The sequence below is a fragment of the Dryas octopetala genome, chromosome 4, assembly GCF_963921425.1.
Source record: "Dryas octopetala chromosome 4, drDryOcto1.1, whole genome shotgun sequence".
NCBI classification, from domain to species: domain Eukaryota; kingdom Viridiplantae; phylum Streptophyta; class Magnoliopsida; order Rosales; family Rosaceae; genus Dryas; species Dryas octopetala.
The window spans coordinates 2429091-2451490 of NC_141369.1; the positions used below are offsets into that span (position 1 = coordinate 2429091).

Sequence of the window (22400 nt, forward strand, 5' to 3'; positions counted from 1 at the left end):
GATTCCTTTTGGTGAGATACCTTTTTAGTAACAAAAAATGGTAGTATCTTAATTATATCAATTGAGTATTTGTTTTCATTTAAATTTCAATTTAAACTCGAGACCCTATCTTGTATTTGATGCTCTGAACTTGACACGCCACCGTGTTTAATATTGAAATTGGACGAACGGCTTTTCTGTATCTTTCATGCACATCAAGTTCATTGATATGGTTCATTTTCGTCTAATGCACTCTGGTGTTTAACATTGGATTACCTGATCCCATTTTAATCCCAAAAGCACTACTCCACCCAAAGTTCCAAACCGTACAACTAGTCTGGAATGTTAGAATATTTTCAAAAAATTATCCTTAATTTGAAACATATTTTCAACTAGTCTTGAATCTACGGTCTCTGTTAGTTAAATTATCCTTAAGTTGCCAACTGCATATGCATGATTAAAAGTTGTCTAATCATTTTGCAAAATGTAAATCAGAATCACACTTATACATGATTCTACTTAATCAATCGTGTCATCAATGGCAGCCGGAGATGCATATATATTTTCCTGGCAAGAGAAAACTACTATGCATATATCTTTGTATAAGATCTCTTGTAAAATATGCTATATATAGACAATACTTACTACCTTTTGGTACTATTATTTTAATATAAGTGAGATCTAGCAGTGGATTTCATCAATCATAATTGCACAATCTGATATTTCTGTATTGTTTTTGGTAAGAGAAAATTGCACAATCAAAAAAAGACTTCATTTATCATATATGGTTTTTATGTTTTTTTTTATAAAAAGATACTTTATTTAATGATGATTAATATCTCAAAATAATACATGAGATAGCTAAGATATGCTATCCTCTACCCAAACGTACAAATTTTGGTGACATAAGAGCATGTTTATCAAGAAGATGTACTGCCCATTGCAATCACTAAGAGTCATGAGTACAAATGTACAATATAGTGTACCATCATACATGGTTTAATGATCGTGAAATATGACATAAAATTTACTCAAAGATATATGGATAGTAGTTGCAAAAAAAGATATGTGGATAGTAATTTTCTCTTACCAAAAACAATACAGAAATATCAGATTGTGCAATTATGATTGATGAAATCCACTGCTAGATCTCACTTATATTAAAATAATAGTACCAAAAGATAGTAAGTATTGTCTATATATAGCATATTTTACAAGAGATCTTATACAAAGATATATGCATAGTAGTTTTCTCTTGCCAGGAAAATATATATGCATCTCCGGCTGCCATTGATGACACGATTGATTAAGTGGAATCATGTATAAGTGTGATTCTGATTTACATTTTACAAAATGATTAGACAACTTTTAATCATGCATGTGCAGTTGGCAACTTAAGGATAATTTAACTAATAGAGACCGTAGATTCAAGACTAGTTGAAAATATGTTTCAAATTAAGGATAATTTTTTGAAAATATTTTAACATTCCAGACTAGTTGTACGGTTTGGAACTTTGGGTGGAGTAGTGCTTTTGGGATTAAAATGGGATCAGGTAATCCAATGTTAAACACCACAGTGCGTTAGAAGAAAACGAACCATATCAATGAACTTGATGTGCTTGAAGGATACAGAAAAGCAGTTCGTCCAATTTCAATGTTAAACACGGTGGCGTGTCAAGTTCAGAGCATCAAATACAAGATAGGGTCTCGAGTTTAAATTGAAATTTAAATGAAAACAAATACTCAATTGATATAATTAAGATACTACCATTTTTTGTTACTAAAAAGGTATCTCACCAAAAGGAATCCTAATAAAAAGCTTCAAGTTTGCCTTTGAAGAGTTGGAGTAGACTCTTCATGCACATTGGGGTCGCATCAACTTTGTCCCTCATTCTTAAGCTGGTCCTTTCTTGTTAGTTATTATGAAATTCCGCAGTTCCATTGAGAAGTTTCAAAGTAAAAAGTAATGCTTTCAATTTTTTCAGTAACCATGCTACAATGCCATGTACAAAGAAAATTTGCAATAAACGAGAACATAACAGATGAAGGACAGCGTAATTCAAAAGGAACAACAGAATTTCATGTTTGTGGTCAGACACTGATAAAAGGGTGAAACGCAGCATAGATATATTAGAAAATTAGAAATGAATATAACCTGTTCGGATGTAACTTCTTTCTCGCCAACAACTAAAATATAGTTGTATTGTGCTAGTTGAGCATCCCGAACCTAAAATGACAAGAACAATCAGTAAACAAACAACAATCTAAGGGGCAGAAGGCTGGGCTGAACGATAAAAATTACTCGAGATTATGTCTCGGTTCATCAAACAAATTGACAACGGTGAAGCAATATTCATAAAGAATTAATTGGGGTGACCTCACTATATTCATGCTTGAGAGACTGAATCTCTAAAACTCATCAGTATGGTGCACACTAAATATTACTACATAGAATTGAACTATAATGAAACTAACCAACACAGGCTTCTATCAACAAATTATGAAAAACTACACGGTATCACAACATTGATATTAGAAGTACTTTTCATCAATTGTTTATCTTTGCGTTCCAAAATTGCAAACTATGCCGCATATGCAAGTTTACTGATAAGAATTGCATTACATCTTAATTACATCTGAAATTTTCCAGCCCAGGCATAACCATTAATGTATTGATTTTCCGATCGACGAGTACTTCGTGTCTACGAACTCGTGGACTCGAGACCTAACCAACGTACCAAGTCAAAGACGAAAGTCTACTAATTTTAAAAGTCAACTTTTGGGTCAAGCCCAATTTAAAAACAAAACTTAAAAATTAAATTAAAACCCTTTTTATTTCTAAATAAATTCTCAAAATCCTTAAAATAAAATCTCAAAATATTTAAAATAAATCTTAAAAAAATACGGGGTCTCACATATCAGCTAATTCATATAAATCACGGAAATGGATTCCATCCAAATGCTTCATGTATTCGAACGCAAGACCGGCCTGAGCGAGTTTTGCAAATTCCTTCTCTGCCAAATGAACCCTGCAGTTCATCCTTGCGCGCCGGGACTTGGCAATGTGCGCAGAGACTGATTCATTCTCCCTTTGGTAAAGTCTCGCCAAGTCCACAACTGACACCTCCTCTTTGTAATGGTAAAACTACTCATGAAAAACGTCTTCAATCTCCCTCCAAGTGCCTATAGTATGGGGCCATAGAGTCATAAATCATTTGAACGCGGCACATGTGAGCGAAGAGACAAACATCCTCATCTTCAAAGCCTCATCTCTAGCGTGCTCACCACATTGGGCCGTAAACTTGGCAATGTGTTCGACAGACAGACGAGACCATGTCTTCCTCGCCGGAGAACATGGTGAAATCTGGCTGCCTTAAGTTTCTTGGAAGTTCATGATCCAACATTGCTGCCGTGAACGACAGTGTATACAGGCCTTGGCCTTCTGCCATTATCCCCTGTATGCTCTTCAAGTAGGTCTTCCATGGCAGCCAAGTGCTGGTAATTTTTAACAACAATATTAAAACCTTGCAAGTGCACAAATCAAAAGATAGTATAGTAAGCAAGTAAGGGTCATTCCCACAGAGATTGTAATCTAAAGAGATGTTTATCAATGTCACACAAAGAAAACTAGAACACAATTAAACACGAAAACAAAATAAAGATTGAAATCACAAGGAGTTCCATACACACGCCAACACCAAAGGGGTTTTGATTTGATTTTTGTAAATAAAACAAAACAAGAAAAAGAAAACAAAATAGAATTTAAATTAGAGTTTAAGAGAAATTGGTTTAAAATCAATCAAGAACAATAGCTAGGACTCACTATCCACCTCCAAACAATCAATCAATCCATAAACAACAATAGATACTCAATTTCTAGCAAGCATATGATGACGACAATCACAACAAGATCATGGCTTGACTCAAGTTGTATGATTCTCTCAGTGTATGTAAGGTGTATGACATTTACATCAATACGTGTATTCTTAATTGAAATCCAATATAACATTTACTCAAATTAACAATCAAGAATCCATTAAGATCAAAGAGAATATGAGTTTCACAAAAACCCTAAGACTTGACATTTGTTATTAGGAATTCAAGAATCAATTTCTCATAATTAATTCTTAACCCAATTATTCGTTGCAAACAAGAACACATTCAATATGGCAATTGACCTATGTTCTACAACAATTTAATTCCGATACATGCTTCAAAGTTAGCTACTCAAAAAAACAAAATATCAGAATTCACATAATATAGAGAAACTGAAATCATCACGATTGTAGAAACTGAAAAATCCATTCAAACTTGTTTATAGAATTGAAATCATGTTTAGGGCTTCAAGATTAAGCCCTAACTAACAAGAAATTAGTTACTCATGTTCATTGAATGATCTCAAAAATAAATACATAAGAACTGAAAATTAAAAGAAGAAAGGAAAAGAAAGAACTCGCTGGCAGCTTTCTCCTCTTGCGCGGCTGATCTCCTTAGGACGTGAATCCTTTGTATGGGGCCTTGGCTGGCCTTTTATATTACTTACATGAAAGTCCTAAACCCTAAATTGATTGAAAAGTCGTCCAAGAAGTCTTGGTAAACAAGGAATCCAAATAGGAAAGTAAAGATCACAATTCCTAACTCCACAGGGAAATACAGCTCAGCCCAATTGTCACAGCCCAATTGTCATACGATCTGGGGATCTTCGGCCTTCTAGAAAAATCAGTAAAAATATATTTTAGAAAGATAAATGTCTTATCTTTCCAACCATATATAGCACGTAACTTGGAAAATTTGGGAAGGCTTCCGTTTCTTCATATTCACGTAACATGTACGAAACTGTCCTGTCTGCACGTAGGCTAACTTCACTTGTAATACTGTACCAATTGGCTCGGTAAAAAATTCTAGAAAAATCACAGATTGAACTTCAAGGTGTTAGCTTTCATCTCCAATTGGCCTTGCGCTAAAATTCCTCCGAAAAGTTGATTTTCCCTTAAAAACCTTCAAAGAGCGCAGAAAAGCTAAAAATCAGAAAAGTGAAGTAATAAGCCCTTTTTTAAATCTAATTCTTCTACAAAACCTAAGTAAAAAGAGTACATAAATAAGTATATTTATGGACTTATCAAATACCCACAACTTAGATTTTGCTAGTCCTCGAGCAAAGCAAAACGAAAAATAAAAACAAAAGAACAAAGACTCAACGCAAACAAGCGATCGACTAACTTCCCAATATTGATCTCAGAGATAATCACAAACCGTTAGCTACTTCCAATAAATAAGCAACAATAACTCAAGACATTATCAAAGGATTAACCAAACTTGAATTGAAAAACTTGGATGTAGTGTGTGAAATAGCCAACATCAATACAACCCACGACTTAAGCTTCACAGAAGTTAAATAACCAAATAAGAACAAGCTTCAACTTCAAATCTCATCAAGGATGTTCACTCCAATAAAAGCACTCGAAATTTGACTAGTTATTGTCACTCATAAATATGTGAGAGGAATCAAAGCAATAGGATATACTCACATAATTGAAATAAAGGCACATGACAAACATAAAAGATCTCATGGAAAGATATCGCATACTTGAAAACATTTAAACCATCCGACTATAGTACTTCCACACCTATTCTCCACATGAGGAACCACACTTCTCCTTGGATCAAGTAGGACTTTCACTAAGGTTGTAATGGGGCTTAGGGTGATGGGTGAAACAAGAAAAAAATATGGATGAATAAATTCTAAGGAATTCATAAAGCTTTCCATGAAAGTTATAACATCTTGCACTCTGAGCACGAAACTTCATATTGATACTGTCTTGATTTTTTTTTTTTTTTTTCTAACTCCATTAGCTTTCTAATCAACCCATGTAACAAGTATTAGGCCAATAACTCCCAAGCTAGATAGCTTTAGGGTATTAAGTGTAAAACACTCCTCGGGCTTAAAAACTCGAGTTGAAAAGGCTTCGAAATTAGTTATATATTTTTTTAGATAATATCCTTTACTTTCCACATGATTGAACAATTTGTGCAATTTTCCCTTAACAACGAAAATACTCCACAAAACTCCTTAGAAAGGTGTAGGATAAACATATGATAGATTAAGGTGAGAAGAATTGGGTAAAGAACGAAAAAGGCTTACATAAAAGGCACAAGGGGGTTAACTAGGGATAAAAGTGATATGTGTTGGCTAGAAGGGCTCAAACGAAAGAAACAAGGCCTATATCACTTCCTTGGATCCATGTGGTTCACAAAATATGCCTCAAATAGATAATGAAAGTAGTTCTAGCAAACAATTTAAACATCCTCAAGTACTTGACCAAAACAAAGAATAATGAGATCACAACGACTTGTAGACAAGAAAATTATCGAATAGTATATAACACTCAAGAACGAAAGACATAGGCTCAAAAGCTTACATAATAAGGGTTATATAAGTCTACACTAGCCTTATTTGGGAATTTAAATCATGTAAACTCCCCAATCGAACATCATATTAATATGGCTATGTGCAAAAAGATTTACCAAGTTAAATCACAAAATTATGGTTAACACAAAGATAATGTAAAGAATTAATGTCATGCTCACAATTCCTTGAAAGTTAATTGCAAATAAAATTCAATCTCATCATAGAATTGGGAAGTGACTACCACAAACAATTAAAAGCAAGACTCAAAGTAAAAGAAAATAAATTTGGGTTTTATGACATTTTTCAGTTTTTTTTTTTTTTTAGAGGAAAACAAAACAAAAGAACAAAGTAAAAACTAATTAAATAAAAACCAAAAGTTGAAAGGAATTGAAAATCAATAAACAAACTGCAGTTCTGACCCAAGTGCAAAGAATTACACATATCTCACAAAATACTTGGCCAAACTTCACGTTCTTTATATGGTTGGATTCAGAACGAAAGAACAAAAAAAAAAAAAAACAAAAACAAAGAACGCAACGCGAGCCAAAATACAAAAACAGCAGCAGACAAGAACATAATTAGAAACAAAGACAAAGGACTGCTACATGCGTTATGAAACCAAAGAACTCAATCACCCACAACTTAAGTCATGCAAAATCAATGAAAGAGAATTAAGTCATGCAAAAACAAAGAAAACTAAGTCATGCAAAATCAATGAAAGAGAAAGAGAGGGTGTGAGAACTTCCCGGGTTTGTGTAGGTGTATGGATGAGCAAAGCATATGTCGAAGTGAGAGAGGATGGACAATGTGACGAACTTAAACACCCACAACTTGCTTCTTGGAATGTCAACGGACCCGTAAAAGCTCCTAAAAGTCTCGGAATGTGATGAAATTGGAACAAAATTGAGCTGGATATGGAATCATAAAAATCTGAAAATCTGACTTTTAGCGACGAAAAATATGATGAACACTACTACTAAAACCTCTTTGGTGACGAAAAATCTTCAAAATCTGGGCAAAACAGCAGCTGCCCTTTTTTGTGTTTTAGGTCCTTTTTTTTTTAGGTTCAACTCATCCTAAAACATAATGTAGGCCACCGGAGACCCCCAAACCTGGTCCAAAACATCATAATAACCATTCTAAACACGTCGATGGCTTCAGATTGACGAATGCTTGGGTTGCCTCCCAAGAAGCGCTAAGTTTAAAGTCTTCACCCATACGCGGTTCTTTGGATGATTAAACAATAGATGGGGGTGGTGCATCCACGTGCATGCTCTCTTTTCCAAGCTCAAAAGATTCATAGTATGGCTTCAAGCGATGTCCGTTCACTTTGAATATGTTTCCCGTCTTGTCATTTTGAATCTCAACTGCACCATGAGGAAAAACATTAGTAACAACAAAAGGACCGTACCATCTAGAACGTAACTTACCTGGGAATAGCCGGAGGCGTGAATTGAAGAGCAAGACTTTCTGCCCGATTTCAAAGTTCTTCCTTTGAATGGATTTGTCATGAAATGCCTTAGTCCTTGTAAATCTGTGCACTCTCATAGGCATCATTCCTCATCTCATCTAACTCATTCAATTGGAGTCGCCTTGCATCCCCAGCCTCTTTCATATCGAAATTGAATTTCTTGATTGCCTAAAATGCTCTATGTTCAAGTTCAATCAGAGGGTGACATGCTTTACCATAAACCAAACGAAAAGGAGACATACCAATCGGGGTTTTGTAGGCTGTCCTATATGCCCATAATGCATCATTAAATCGCAAGCTCCAATCCTTTCTCATAGGGCTCACGATTTTCTTCAAGATTTGCTTGATTTCTCGGTTACTAATCTCCACTTGTTTGGGGATGATAAGGTGTTAAGACCTTATTAGTTTTTACACACTCTGACACTCCCTTCAAGGAGCCTGAATGCCTGATGGTCCAACAGTGTATCCCAGCCTTCAAAACAGTGGTCTTGGAACCCCCACATGTTTCTCAATCTGCAATGGAAATTTGACATCATACACAAGGATACAAAATCCAGTAAGTTAAACTTAGTCCTGTTCATTTACAAAAAGAAAACCGACATTATTCACCTCCAGGCTCCTTCAACAGATTCATCTCGACCTCCATTCCACCTAAGATGCTGAAGAAAGTTGAAACAGAAAAAGAGATTTCCAAAAGAAAATAACAATAATAATAACTCGTTCAAATCCTAAATACATAAATTTAAAGTTGTTAATTATTACAGACAATGGGCATAAATTACATAATAAAGTTTTTGTTTGCAGTTTAAATTTTTATTGTAGTGCAAACACAATTAACATAACTAGTTGATTAGAGCATGCCCAAAGTCTTCCAGCAGCACTTGTGTTTAGGCACCTCCACCAGCCGCACTGCCGCTTGTTTGGCCAAATTTGCTGCCTTCTTTTTCTCTTTGGCTATCTTTTTTTCCTCTTCCTTCTTTTTCGTCTCTTCTGACCATTTTTTACATGATTCATAATCAGGACCAGGACAATTAATGTGGGGGGATGTTTTTGCCTACAAGAAAAAACAGATAATTAATACGTATAAAATAAATAAATCTTCTACTAAAAACGATTGAATAAACCAACTTTGTAATTTTTTATTTTTGTTTTCAAATTTAATTACCTGACATTGTTGTTGCAAAAAATTGATGTCGAATGTGAAATTTTTTGAAGTGTGAAGGATCAGTGTGAAGAAATTGAAATATAAAGTTCTCTATAAATAAAAGTGTGGTGTGATGTGGTGTATTCTGATAAAGAAGAAAGAAAGATTAACATACCCAAATAATATATCTCTACTCTCAATTATTATTGTACTGATCAACCATTTTCGAAATTGCGCATGAATGTACCCGGTGTTCATCTGCATTTCAACTCTTAGCTTGGCTGAAACCGAAAATAGCAACTGACGAACAGGCATACCATTTCAGCTCTTCACAACTTTACAGGCATACCAAAAAATAGTTAAAAGCTATATATATATATATTTACCAAATTGTAAGTGAGAGAGAGAGTTACGCGTGTGTACTAGGCTAGTCACGAGAGTGCCAGGGCAGTCACGAGAGTGTCAGAGGCTGAAGACACGTCGCTGACACTCTTGTGACTGCCCTGGCACTCTCGTGACTAGCTTAGTACACACGCGTAACTCTCTCTCTCACTTGTTTTTTTTGTCTTCACACACATGACACACCCGTGACTAGCATAGTACACACGTGTAACTCTCTCTCTCACTTACAATTTGGTATATATATATATAGCTTTTAACTATTTTTTGGTATGCCTGTAAAGTTGTGAAGAGCTGAAAATGGTATGCCTGTTCGTCAGTTGCTATTTTCGGTTTCGGCCAAGCTAAGAGTTGAAATGCAGATGAACACCGGGTACATTCATGCGCAATTTCGAAAATGATTGATCAGTACAATAATAATTGAGAGTAGAGATATATTATTTGGGTATGTTAATCTTTCTTTCTTCTTTATCAGAATACACCACATCACACCACACCTCTATTTATAGAGAACTTTATATTTCAATTTCTTCACACTGATCATTCACACTTCAAAAAATTTCACATTCGACATCAATTTTTTGCAACAACAATGTCAGGTAATTAAATTTGAAAACAAAAATAAAAAATTACAAAGTTGGTTTATTCTATCTTTTTTAGTAGAAGATTTATTTATTTTATACGTATTAATTATCTGTTTTTTCTTGTAGGCAAAAACATCCCCCCACATTAATTGTCCTGGTCCTGATTATGAATCATGTAAAAAATGGTCGGAAGAGACGAAAAAGAAGGAAAAGGAAAAAAGATAGCCAAAGAGAAAAAGAAGGCAGCAAATTTGGCCAAACAAGCGGCGGTGCGGCTGGTGGAGGTGCCTAAACACAAGTGCTGCTGGAAGACTTTGGGCATGCTCTAATCAACTAGTTATGTTAATTGTGTTTGCACTACAATAAAAATTTAAACTGCAAACAAAAACTTTATTATGTAATTTATGCCCATTGTCTGTAATAATTAACAACTTTAAATTTATGTATTTAGGATTTGAACGAGTTATTATTATTGTTATTTTCTTTTGAAAATCTCTTTCTCTGTTTCAACTTTCTTCAGCATCTTAGGTGGAGTGGAGGTCGAGATGAATCTGCTGAAGGAGCCTGGAGGTGAATAATGTTGGTTTTCTTTTTGTAAATGAACAGGATTAAGTTTAACTTACTGGATTTTGTATCCTTGTGTATGATGTCAAATTTCCATTGCAGATTGAGAAACAGGTGGGGGTTCCAAGACCACTGTTTTGAAGGCTGAGATACACTGTTGGACCATCAAGCATTCAGGCTCCTTGAAGGGAGTGTTAGAGTGTGTAAAAACTAATAAGTAGTCCTCAACCTTAAGTGTCTTCACTAGCTAGTCCGTTTTCTGCTTGGTTCAAAATTCTCCTTACTGTACGCTAATATATGCTATTATAAATGGTATTATTCAATTCAAGTTGCTAACTTCTCCAAGATCCTATGATGAGTATTACAAGCAAATGTCTGATTTCTGTATGCTTGGGACAAATTTAGTACGGTTGCCAATTGGTAGGTTCAACAGTATTCAGAATACAAGAATACATATACATAAATAATAAGCATATTGACCTCATGTGAGCACATGCATGTGGGTATATAGGCCTAATATATGTATAGTATGCAGTAGGACTAACCAAGTAGATCAGAAATAATGTGACATAATGCAACTGAACTTACTTTTTTCAAATTCCTCTATGTTCTTGCCAGATTTCCTTATTATCTAGCAGATCCGAGCATGAGCATAGAGCAAGTACACCGCAGTGTTTCCCTGCTCAAATAGTTTTGGAACAGTAGGACAGATACAGCATTAGTGCAGAGTTTAATGCATATAAGAAAATTAATTTGAAATAAATTTCTTAGACCATCAAATTTAATTTTGTCAATATTTTAAAGGCAGGTGAGGGAGGTGAGAGGGAGAGAGAGAGAGAGATCTGCAGATGTTAACGCACCTTATCATTTAGCATCTGATCAAAATCAAAAGTGTAATTGGTCAATCTATTGTTCTTCAGATCAGCTGTCAAAACATTGCTAGTATAAAAACAGGTATTAAAACAATACATGTTCATGACAGTATAATAATACTGTAGACATGAAAATTATGCAATTATTTAATGGGCTATGCTAGGGTGCCCTAATTATTGATGCCCTAATTGTGCCCTAATGACATGGAATTTCCATATCATTTAGATTATTTAATAAAGCTCAATATATTTTCCGCATAAGCTTTTTTTTTTTTTGGCCACTTTTCCACATAAGCTTTTAAATATACAAATAAGCTCTTTTCAAATTCTACAAAACATAAATTAAATTACAAAAGAAAAAATATTTTAGAAAGATTTCACAACAAAATTAATAAACCTCTAAATAACTTATGTACTCATCTCCTTAAGAAATTTTTGTCCCAATTTTAGAACCCTAAAAAGCTACTACATCATGTCTTATATTGCATCTACGATTTAGAAGAATTTTGTTCAACTCGGTCATTAAGATACTCTTTAATTCACTACTTCTATCTCTTTAATGATTTGTGATAGTTCCTAAGAAAAGTCCTTGTTTTAGAACTAGTTTATTTTACTTTTATAGTTCATATGGTGTATTGTTTTGTTGATTTTTTTTTTCCCAATGTTGTGTTGTTGATATGTTGGAGTTCATATAGACTTTTTGATTTGTATAGTTATTTTTTTTTTTAATTTCTGGAACCTGAAATATAGTTTTTTTTATTAACCTTTCTAAAACTAACTAACAAAATTGAATCATATAGTTTTGCTTTTTGAATCATATAGCACATTGACCCAAAGCCTACTTACAAGTCAACCAAACAAGAAAACTTATCTTCTTCAATAAATAAGTATAAAATGAACGTAAACCAGAAATGCATGAAACACCACAAATCAGGGTATGCAGAAACAGGTTACGGATTTCGCTACATACCTTGAAAAACATATCAAAATGCTGGTTTTGGCCAACATCGGTAACATATATGATCCATTCAGCTTTCTCCTCATTAAGCCGATACCTATACAATGCAAGCAGCAACATCAGTAAGAGTGACAACATCCTCTCAACGATGCATAATTAGACAGATCAGACAGAATAGTAGCAAAGGGATGTGGCCAACAACTGACTGACCATAGAGCTAACGGTTTTGACTCATCAAACCCAAAAGTTCTTAAAACTTTCAAAATTATCATATAACGTACCAAAGGGCTGCCAGATCAATTGAAGCATAGTTGAAACCACCATCGCTCTTCACAACGATAAGGGGGATATTAAACCCTTCAAGAAAGATAACACGAGCACCCTGGCTATCCTCAATTAATTTATCACTCAACTCCTTTAAAACCCCAGGAATATATGGGTTGTAAGAGCTTTCTCCCTGAGTCAGAAATGGAGAACAATGAAGTGCATAACTTTACTGCCCAAGCAACTAATGACGCTATATTAAATCCAAGAAATATACTATAATATTCTAACAGGATATTATATATATAATAGTATCTGGAAATGCACAGGATATAATCAACATACCACCATAGATTACCTGGTCAAAGTTAATTGATACTCCAACCACTCCGTTTCCACCTAAGGACACCCCCCCCCCCCCCCGGGCCCCCCAACTCAAGCAACCAAAAAACATTACTTTAAATGACTAACTCATCACTAACCCTTGTGTGAATCGACTAATAAGCCAATCGAAATATTATACTAAATTTCATCTTCATTTCTTGTTCTGCAATGTTATGTATGGCATGAAATCATCTTGGTGCAACCATACAGTAATACCTACATCCAGCTGGCTGCATAAAACCAGGTTTTCAAAACATTTCTAATTAGCACAAACAGTTAGAAGTTTTCCTTTACTGCACAATTTAGTAAGAAACCAAGAGTACATTAGTGTCCAATGGCCCACTCACATGAAAAGCTAGCATGCAAAGAATGAAGTACATATTTCAAGAGCTTAAATTAGCATGGAATGGACTACCGGTTTTCCACTCATTACTTTGTACTCTTCCCCTATTTTCAATAAAAAAATAGTTTCTTATTTGAAAGGGGAGAAAAAGTCAAAAGCTGCCCATAAAAGGTAGCCTGTAAAGCTAGAAATCTAGAACATACATTTTCCTCTAAATGAACTCCAAGGCGTTGATAGACCCTGTGAAATTCATTACGGCTGATTTCACAGATTTGAGGCCATTCCCCACGGTACTTTGGATCCCCACCCTGCGAATAAAGTTGCATCACAACCAAAAAAATAAACAGAAATTCAAAAGACGGTCTCCCAAAATTTAAAGGTTTTTTAACATTGTGGACAAAGATATCAAACTCATGTGCTTCTTTCTACTAAGAATAGGTAACTCACTTGAAGGTGAACCACTGCCTGTTGTGCTCGCTCCTTAAAAGCAGGATCCTCATCAAATCTCTTTTTTGATGCCTTATAAAATACCTAAAAAAAGACCCCTCAATTATAGTCACTGTTGATAACTTTTATTTTATTTTCTGATTCATCATGCCCAGGGAAGCACCAAATAGAATGTCATAATACAAATATACAATTAAAGCACATTATCATCAGAAATTGTGAATAAAAAGTGCTAATTTAGGACATACATTCATCCATTCAACATTTATTGCCAGTTAACCACTAAAGAATAGCAGAAAAATGTGTTACTGCCCATCTAACAAAAGGCTCTTTCAGAATATCACTCAATTTAATTATATGAAGGCCCCCAACCCAATCAAAAAAATAAAAAAGAGGTCACATTCATTCATGGTCATAAAGAGGAAAATATTATGGATGATGAATGAGTCACTAATTAGTCTTAATGCAAAATGAGGGATGCAGTTTACATACAAAAGAATAGAGAGAATAATCTCACTCACGTGCAGATCACCAATGTCATTTTCACTAACATCTTCTGCGTTTGGGAACTTTTCGAAAAGGTATTCGATCAACATACCAAACTGCAATACAAAGAACTTCTTTGAGTGACATGTTACTGATGGAAACAAAAGGAGTGTTTCTCTATAAAGTCTATTGTACATCTAACAATGAAGCTGGGGCGAAGCACCCGTTTGAAGTGGCGAAGGCCTATGCTAAAGTAAGAAAGAAAGTACGTTAAGGTTTCGAAGTCACTTAGTCGAACTATAAAGAAAGGGAGGCTAAGGTTACGCCCAACCTCAGAAGGTTGCAAAGGTTACACAAATGAAGGGTCTAAAAGAGAACTGCACACAAATGTTGCCTTCACCAAATCACAAATACAATGGTATGTATGGTTGGATGCATATTTGTATGTGTATAAACATACACATATGTGTATATATAAAAAGCAGGTATCACACATTAGATGGTAGGGGAAACCTGAAGAGTTCTAGTTTACCATTTTGTTCTGGTTCAGTTTTGCTTATGAAGAAGGTACAAAATATTGACATTGGCTAAAAAAGAAAAACAAGCTATGAAGGTAGAATTTAAAGCAAGAAACTATAGGTAGTTTAAGATGAGTGCAAGCTTCAGGACTTGATAACAAGATCTTTATCATACCATAAATATGCTATCTAAAACTACATTTACCTGTGTACCCCAATCACCAACATGATTCCGTCGAAGAACTTCAACATTTGAAAACTCAAGCATACGGGACAGTGTGTCCCCAATAATAGTAGATCTTAAGTGGCCAACATGCATTTCTTTTGCTATATTAGGCGAGGAAAAGTCGACCACAGCCCTTTTGACCTGAAGCTGCGGTGCCCATTTTTCAATACCATCAAGAAGCATCTTTTGTACGCTCTGCAGCAATAATATTTAAAGTAACAGTTACAATAAAGCAAAAACTTTTTTTGTGATAAATAATATAGTATAATAAAGTAATGTGAATTTCCATACCAAAATTTTAAATGAATGAATAATTAAATAAGAACATATAAGTTTCAATCACATATAAAAGTTTAAGCAATACCTTAGCCATCCAATTCTTTGATAATACAACATTCACAAATCCAGGTCCTGCTAGAGAGCTTGATTCTATTATTTCAGATTTAGGAAGATTTTCCCTGATGGCCTACAAAAATGAAGCACCAGTCATTACTCAATGCTATCAACTCAAAGCCTACACAGAAGCCATACCCATCCAACATTAAACGAGTCCAGCATAGAGAAGTACAAAAAGGTCAATTACCTCTCCAACAGATTTAGGATTCTTGAAATCCGTTCCCTTTCCTTTTATTTTAGAAAATAGGCCCATGGCATTGTTACTGCACCAAATAAAGACATCTAAATTTAATAATTCAAAAAGAAATATGTGCAAGACACGAATTCAAGATTAAAATATCTTTCCTGTGATAGAAACAAATAAGAGATTCTATAACACTTATAATAAAATAAATACAATGCCTCAAATTTACAGTTTAGAATAAAAGCTTATAAGGTACCATTGATAATCGCCAAATTTGCCAGTGCAAGCAGCAATTTACAGCTGCCATCGTTGATACTGAGTGTGCCTTTGTTGCAAAAATAAGCTTTCTAGATGCCGCCTTCAATAAGTCTGTCTAGTTTCACAATGACTACATTAAATTACAACAAAAATTATGAATCTCCTAAATTAAATTAATATAAACTCAAAATATCTATTAAAATAAAAAACTAAAAAAATAGAATAATAGACTACTTAGAATAAATTCCGATTAGGAAACTAAAAGTATAAAACTGATTTGTATTTATGTATGGCTCCTAGACTTCACGATGCTTTGTAACTGAGATTTTCTTTCTCCGAAAACAGAAAGAGTAGTTTAAATTAAAATTTCCGTCAAATTTCTTTCGTTTTCTCAGTATCCAAAGCACAGTAGAAGCAAGCAAAAGAAACAATCTATTCATATATAAAAATGTAAAGTGCGAGCCGTAAAAAGCAGCAACAATTACATACATATATATCGGGTACATGCATGAATCAATCAAGATGGAGTGAGAGAGAGAGAGAGAGAGAGAGAGAGAGAGAGAGAGAGAGAGCTGACCAGCGGCGGCGACAGAAGGTACCGACCGAGGTGTGGGTTCGGTACGGTTACCGAACCGAGAACCCCAAACCGTGTACCGACCGGACCCTCCTCGGTTGGCCACTTTGGTTACCGAGACCGGTACCGAAATGTCGGTAAACCGGCACTCGGTTGGACCGACATTCTCGGTCGGCTCGGCTCGGAATGGACTCTGACCGGAAACAAAGAAAGAGAGATCGCAGAGAGAGGGAGAGAGAGAGATAACGCATCAGAGAGAGAGAGAGAGAACGCAGCAAAGAGAGGGATGAGAGAGAGAGCCCAGCCCAGCCCAGTGTACCACCCTCCTCCTCCCCTTTCTTTCTCTGTCCCAGCACGGCGCTGGTGTAAGCGGAGCCCCTGGGTCTAAAAACCACTTCTTCCATACTCATTACTCAACCTCTTGAATCACAAAACCGATGAGTGTAAAAGCTACAGGAATATATATACAACGCAGACGATGATGTTGGAAAATATTAGAAACCAAAATAAAAATATTATTGATTAGTACCTCATCACCAGCTGCCTGCAATAGACTTGAATGAATTGTCAGAAAAGCAAAAGTTGTACTTGTAGGAAGCAATATTGCCAGAAGACCACGTGAAGCTAGCTTTCTAAATAGTAGAACCAAAAGGCAGGTGACACTCAGTGATTAGGTGACTCACTATTAATGCTGCCACTCAATGTTTAGGATATTTTTAATTAATTTTTATATGTTAATGTATTATATAAATTAAAAAATATAAAAAATTATTAATTATAAGATTTAGGATATAAAAAGGGTTTAAGGTTTATAAATTTATATATTTATTTATTTTTTATATAAATTATAGAAATGTATATAAATGTATTATAGAAAGGTACTTTAGGATATAAAAAATTAAAAATGTTATATTTAAATTAATGTTGTACATATTCAGTTTGTTCGGTAAATCGATGGTTTCAGAATCTGAGAATCGGAACCGAAACCGAACATACCGGTTCGGTTGGCAAACCGATATCTCGGTACGGTTCTTTTCCAATACGGTTCCTTTCGGTATCAATTAGAGTGGTTTCAGATACGGTCTCGATTTTTCGGTCAAACCGACTCAGCCCTAGTGAGAAGAATCCCCTACTCTCCCCAAGCAGCTTTGTTCCGCCGTTTCTTCTTCTTTTTCTGTTGATTGAGGTTAGCCAATGAGATATCGCCATGTCAGCAAAGAATGATAGGGATCCCAGACGGTAAACGGGCTTACCAAGTAAATTGGTTTGGACTCTTGTAGTGGACTTTGGACTTTGGACTTGGGCTAAAAGGCAAGCCTATAAAGTCCAACATCACATTCCTGCGTTTTTGCTTATAGCCCAAGTTCAAATATTGGGACTTTGGATTTTCTGTTATATTTATTATTTGATGAGTAGGAAAATGACATTTGGTCGTTCTTATCCGATTGGCTCTAGGATCCAATCAAAAAGCTCAGTATCCCATCAAATAAAAAAAATGAATAAAAAGTTAAAAACCTTCCCATATTTAACTCCCCTCTATAAATAGAATGACTACTCACTCTTACATATTACAGTGTTGAGGCTGATCACCAGAGAGAAAAAGATGAAGAACAGTGGGAATGGGAAGGGGGGTTACAAAGGGAATGGGAAAGCCATGGCGGTGAGGAAGGACAAGAAGTCAGGGATGGGCATGAATGGATCACCCAAGAAGGGAGGCCATGGAGGCAAGTTCACTTGGCCTGGTGATCTTGCTTACTCCCCAGCCGAGATGGGCCTCCAGAAGGAAGTTTTCGATGCCTAGGACCCTAACTTTGAAGACCCAGAAGAGATCTCAACCGTCTGATTATACTAATCATCATGATATTGATCGTGATCTACTACTCTTGATGTTGATGTAAATAGATAGAGAAGAACTTACCTGCATCCCCAATGACACCAGCTGGCATCCCCATTCCCCCTTTCTCTCTTTCTCTCTCTCTTTCTCTCTTTCCCTCTCTCTTGTAATGCCATCCTACATTGTGTACAACTTTTAATTAAATCAAGTGAGGTATGTGGATTTCGTTTTTTAGTGCATAATCTGATCATTTTGTTCTCTGTGATCGATGCTTTATATATTCCTAACATTGTTATGAAGATGCTTCTCAGATTGGTGTTTTAGTATCATTTCAGCTGATATATCACAAAACCAGTTAGTTTCGGATGAATATTGTAACTTGTGAGTACTCTTAAAAAGGTTATTTGGTTTTAAAACAAGAGACACAAAATGGGGATTGAATGATTATGATATTGTTTATTGCTTATGCCATTATAGATACAGCTTTAATAGCTCAGTAATGCACCACTATTCACTAATCCAAGATCTGAATTTTTTGTAACAATAATACAAATAGATGACTGTTTAAATCACTATCTACAAGGTAACATTTGAAATCTGCATAGTATTTCAGTCTACAAGCTGTCATGTTATGTTAATTCACCATTGATGATTTGTGATGCATGTCTGACAGCTCTAGAGACTCTCCAAACTTCATGCTGTACAAATTTCCATGACTCTGTAGTGTTCAAATTCCTAGCATTTTCAATGGCTTCATCTATTCCAGGGAAGGATTTAGATCCATAATCATCATGCTTTGAAGGTCCATAAATCTGCACAAAACATTATACTAATTGGTCCATCTTGTAATAATCAATCAAAATGCAAGATCACCAGGTTTGGAAAACCTGTTTAGTTTCAAGGGACCATACCGAATGTTTGTACCATGACCTTCCAAAGAGCCCATCTCGATCGGTAAATGCACGCCCTGCCATCATTAGTCTGTCATTCAGCTCTCTCACCTTAAAATGGTCCTTCTTCCACATGAATTGCCAACCTTTGTTTTGTTTTATTTCCTGGAGAATTATGCTTCAGTTTTGCAACACATGTGAAATGGAAGTGTAGATAATTGGTCCAAAAAAAAAAAGAAGTGTAGATAATGATTTGTAAGAAACTCAATTGATACCTTCCTCTAGTTGTTTATTTTTGTGGCTGCTTTTTTGAGCTCCTCAATGGACTTGAACAGAGGAGTTAGGCTTATGTTCTTATCTGAGATCTCACCTTCCAAGTCCTTCATGTATTTCTGTTAATCAGGTTTTCAATGCTATTCAGGTTGATTTCAATTATTTTGGTCACTAAACCCCTGTGCAAAAATTTTTTATTGTAATGTTTTCATACTTGAAGCTCTAGAGCGTAGGACAGATAATTAAAAGCACTACTACAAAAGCACTTATTCCTGGCGGAATTAAATCGCCAGGAAAAACAATTTTTTGGCTGAAAAATAGCTAAATCCGCCAGGATTATGAAGCAGTGGCGGATAGAGTTTTCGCCAGCATTAAAACCGCAGGCAAAACACTTTTCCTAGCGGACAGCTGTCTAAATCCGCCAGGAATACCATTTCACGCTGACAAGTCATTAAACTTTTCCTGGCATATATATCCGCCGACATTGACTAATTCCTGGCGGATATATCCGCCGACATTGACTAATTCCTAGCGGATATAACCGCCGGCATTGATAGGATATCCGCTAGGAAAAGTAATAAAATATGTTAAAAAATCATTTCCTGGCGGATACAACCGCTAGAATTATTGAATTTATATAAAAAAAATAAATAGAATTATATTTGAAATAGTTAATATAAAATAAACTAATTAATATAAAACATTTTCAATAATTATTATACACTAATAAAGATAAAATCTTTCAATTAACAATACATGTCAAATAATATTGTTCTATCAATAAAGATAAGATAAAGTAGGCAAACTCTTTTCTCAACATTTTTGGTCATTTGAATAATTATATTATTAATTAATACCAGTTCCCAGCATTATTGAAACTCTTTTCTCTCTAATGAATACACTTTATTTGTCAAAAAATTATGTTTGTAGCGACTTATTCCTTTTAATTCGTAAAGTGCATGACTCTTCTGACTATTTTAGTCCAAAATATGGTACAGGATGATGCTCATATCTTTTGCAGGGAGTCCCAAGTGAGTATAACTTTATTTACATACCTCATAACATTTTTTTTTTGTTGAGGTTTTGTTATGTTTATAGTTCTATATATCTATATTTCTTTTTCAGGTAAAAGATGAAGTGAGGGGTGTCTTAGAGTTTATCGAGTATGCCTATAATATATTTGGCTTTACTTATAATCTGAAGCTATCAACAGTAAGGTTCTTGATCCCTATGCTTGAAGCATTGAACTACTATATTTTTTGTTTGTAGAAAATTGAATGGAGTTTATTTTTCCTAGGAGCAACTGTTATCCTTATTGATTATATGTAAAAGAACACAAAGAATTACTAACCATGTCCTGCCATATCTCACCAATAAGCTGAGCAACAAAACCTTCAAGAATGCTCTTCACCCAGCAGCTCCTTATGCACAATAACTAGATGGGGTAGTTTGTTGATTTGTGGTGGTGAGCTGTGTGTGAAGGGACCCTTGTATTTATACAGGCATACACCCCAACACTCCTTGCCCATCAAGAAGTTCTGGCGTGTTCCTATTGCCATCAGAAATATTAGTCCATGTCCTCTTAGAATTCAGAATCCCTTTAACTATAGGATTGGTCTTTTGCACATGTAAATCCTATAACCACAAGGCTAGTCCTTATTGAATTCCTCGATCAATTCTAAGACTTAGATTCCTTTGTAGACTAGGAGACCAATATGATTTGTCTGTTAATAAAACCAGCTAACAATCTCCCACTTGGTCGACTAGTCAACTAAATCTTAAGCATTGATCTCTTTATGGCCTATGGAATTCATCAAGACATAACTCTTTTTTTTTTTTCAAAATTTCTGTCAAAAATGAAAACTCATATGGAACTATCAAGGCACTTTGAATTTCAGAACATTCAAGGACTTTATAGCTACTCATATAAGCATTCATTTCCACATGAAGTACCATCAAGACATGAACACCAAAATGATCATTGTATCTCTTTAATCATGCATTTTAAAATACTGATCATTTTGTGGTCCTCCTTAACGAGATCACTAAAATCTCCCATCTGCAGCAAGCAAATGAATGACTCTTTGGTGATTTTACATTTCAGCAATCAAACTGCTAGCAACTTTCGGCTGAATGTAAGTAATTTGATCACTTGTCAATTTTATCAAGAACAAAAAATAATAAAACAGAATTCATGAATTAAACCTCAACTTTATTCCATCCAGCAGAACTATAAAACAAAATTTCAAATGAAAATAACCATAAATTAACACTCCCACAGACTCTTGTACAATTTTAAACATCAAAACCAGCAAGCAATCCCATGTTGGTTACATGGCTCTGGAAAACTGCATTGGATAATCCTTTATTGAGAGGGTCTGCAATCATTGAATGAGTGTCTATATGCAGCAGCTGCATTTCATTTCTCTTGACCTTTTCTCTAACCAACAAAAATTTGATTTCCAGATGTTTAGTTGCATGTGATCTCTTATTACTGTTGGCAAAAAATACTGCTCCACTATTATCACAAAAAAGTTTGATTGGCCTATGAATTGATTCCACAACTTGTAAGCTCAAAATAAAATTTCTAAGCCACATAGCGTGGATTGTAGCCTCATAACAAGCCACATACTCAGCCTGCATTGTTGATGGAGCAATAATTGTCTGTTTGACACTCTTCCATGATACTGCTCCTCCACCAAACATAAACACATAACCTGAGGTTGACTTCAGTGAATCAACACATCCTGCGTGGTCTGCATCTGCATATCCTTCTAATTCTAATGAATCTGTTCTTCTATATACAAGCTTGAAATCTTTGGTTCTCTGCAAGTACCTCACAACCTTTTTCCCTGCAACCCAATGAGCATGCCCTGGATTGGATTGAAATCTACCTAAAACTCCTAATGAGAAGGCTATGTCAGGTCTGGTGCACACCTGAGC

At 35.1% G+C, this 22400-nt stretch overlaps 1 pseudogene across 1 annotated transcript; it reads right to left on the bottom strand.

The window, feature by feature from the left end:
* Positions 1-11451: 11451 nt before the first annotated feature.
* On the bottom strand, positions 11452-17669 carry LOC147286150 (arginine--tRNA ligase, cytoplasmic-like; annotated as a pseudogene). Its single transcript, XR_015121785.1, has 13 exons — positions 17457-17669; positions 16990-17004; positions 16464-16662; positions 15885-15997; positions 15632-15707; positions 15413-15514; positions 15028-15243; positions 14340-14420; positions 13819-13902; positions 13575-13679; positions 12662-12837; positions 12393-12477; positions 11452-11475 (listed from the first exon to the last, which is right to left on the bottom strand). The product of XR_015121785.1 is annotated as an arginine--tRNA ligase, cytoplasmic-like (transcript).
* Positions 17670-22400: the final 4731 nt, after the last annotated feature.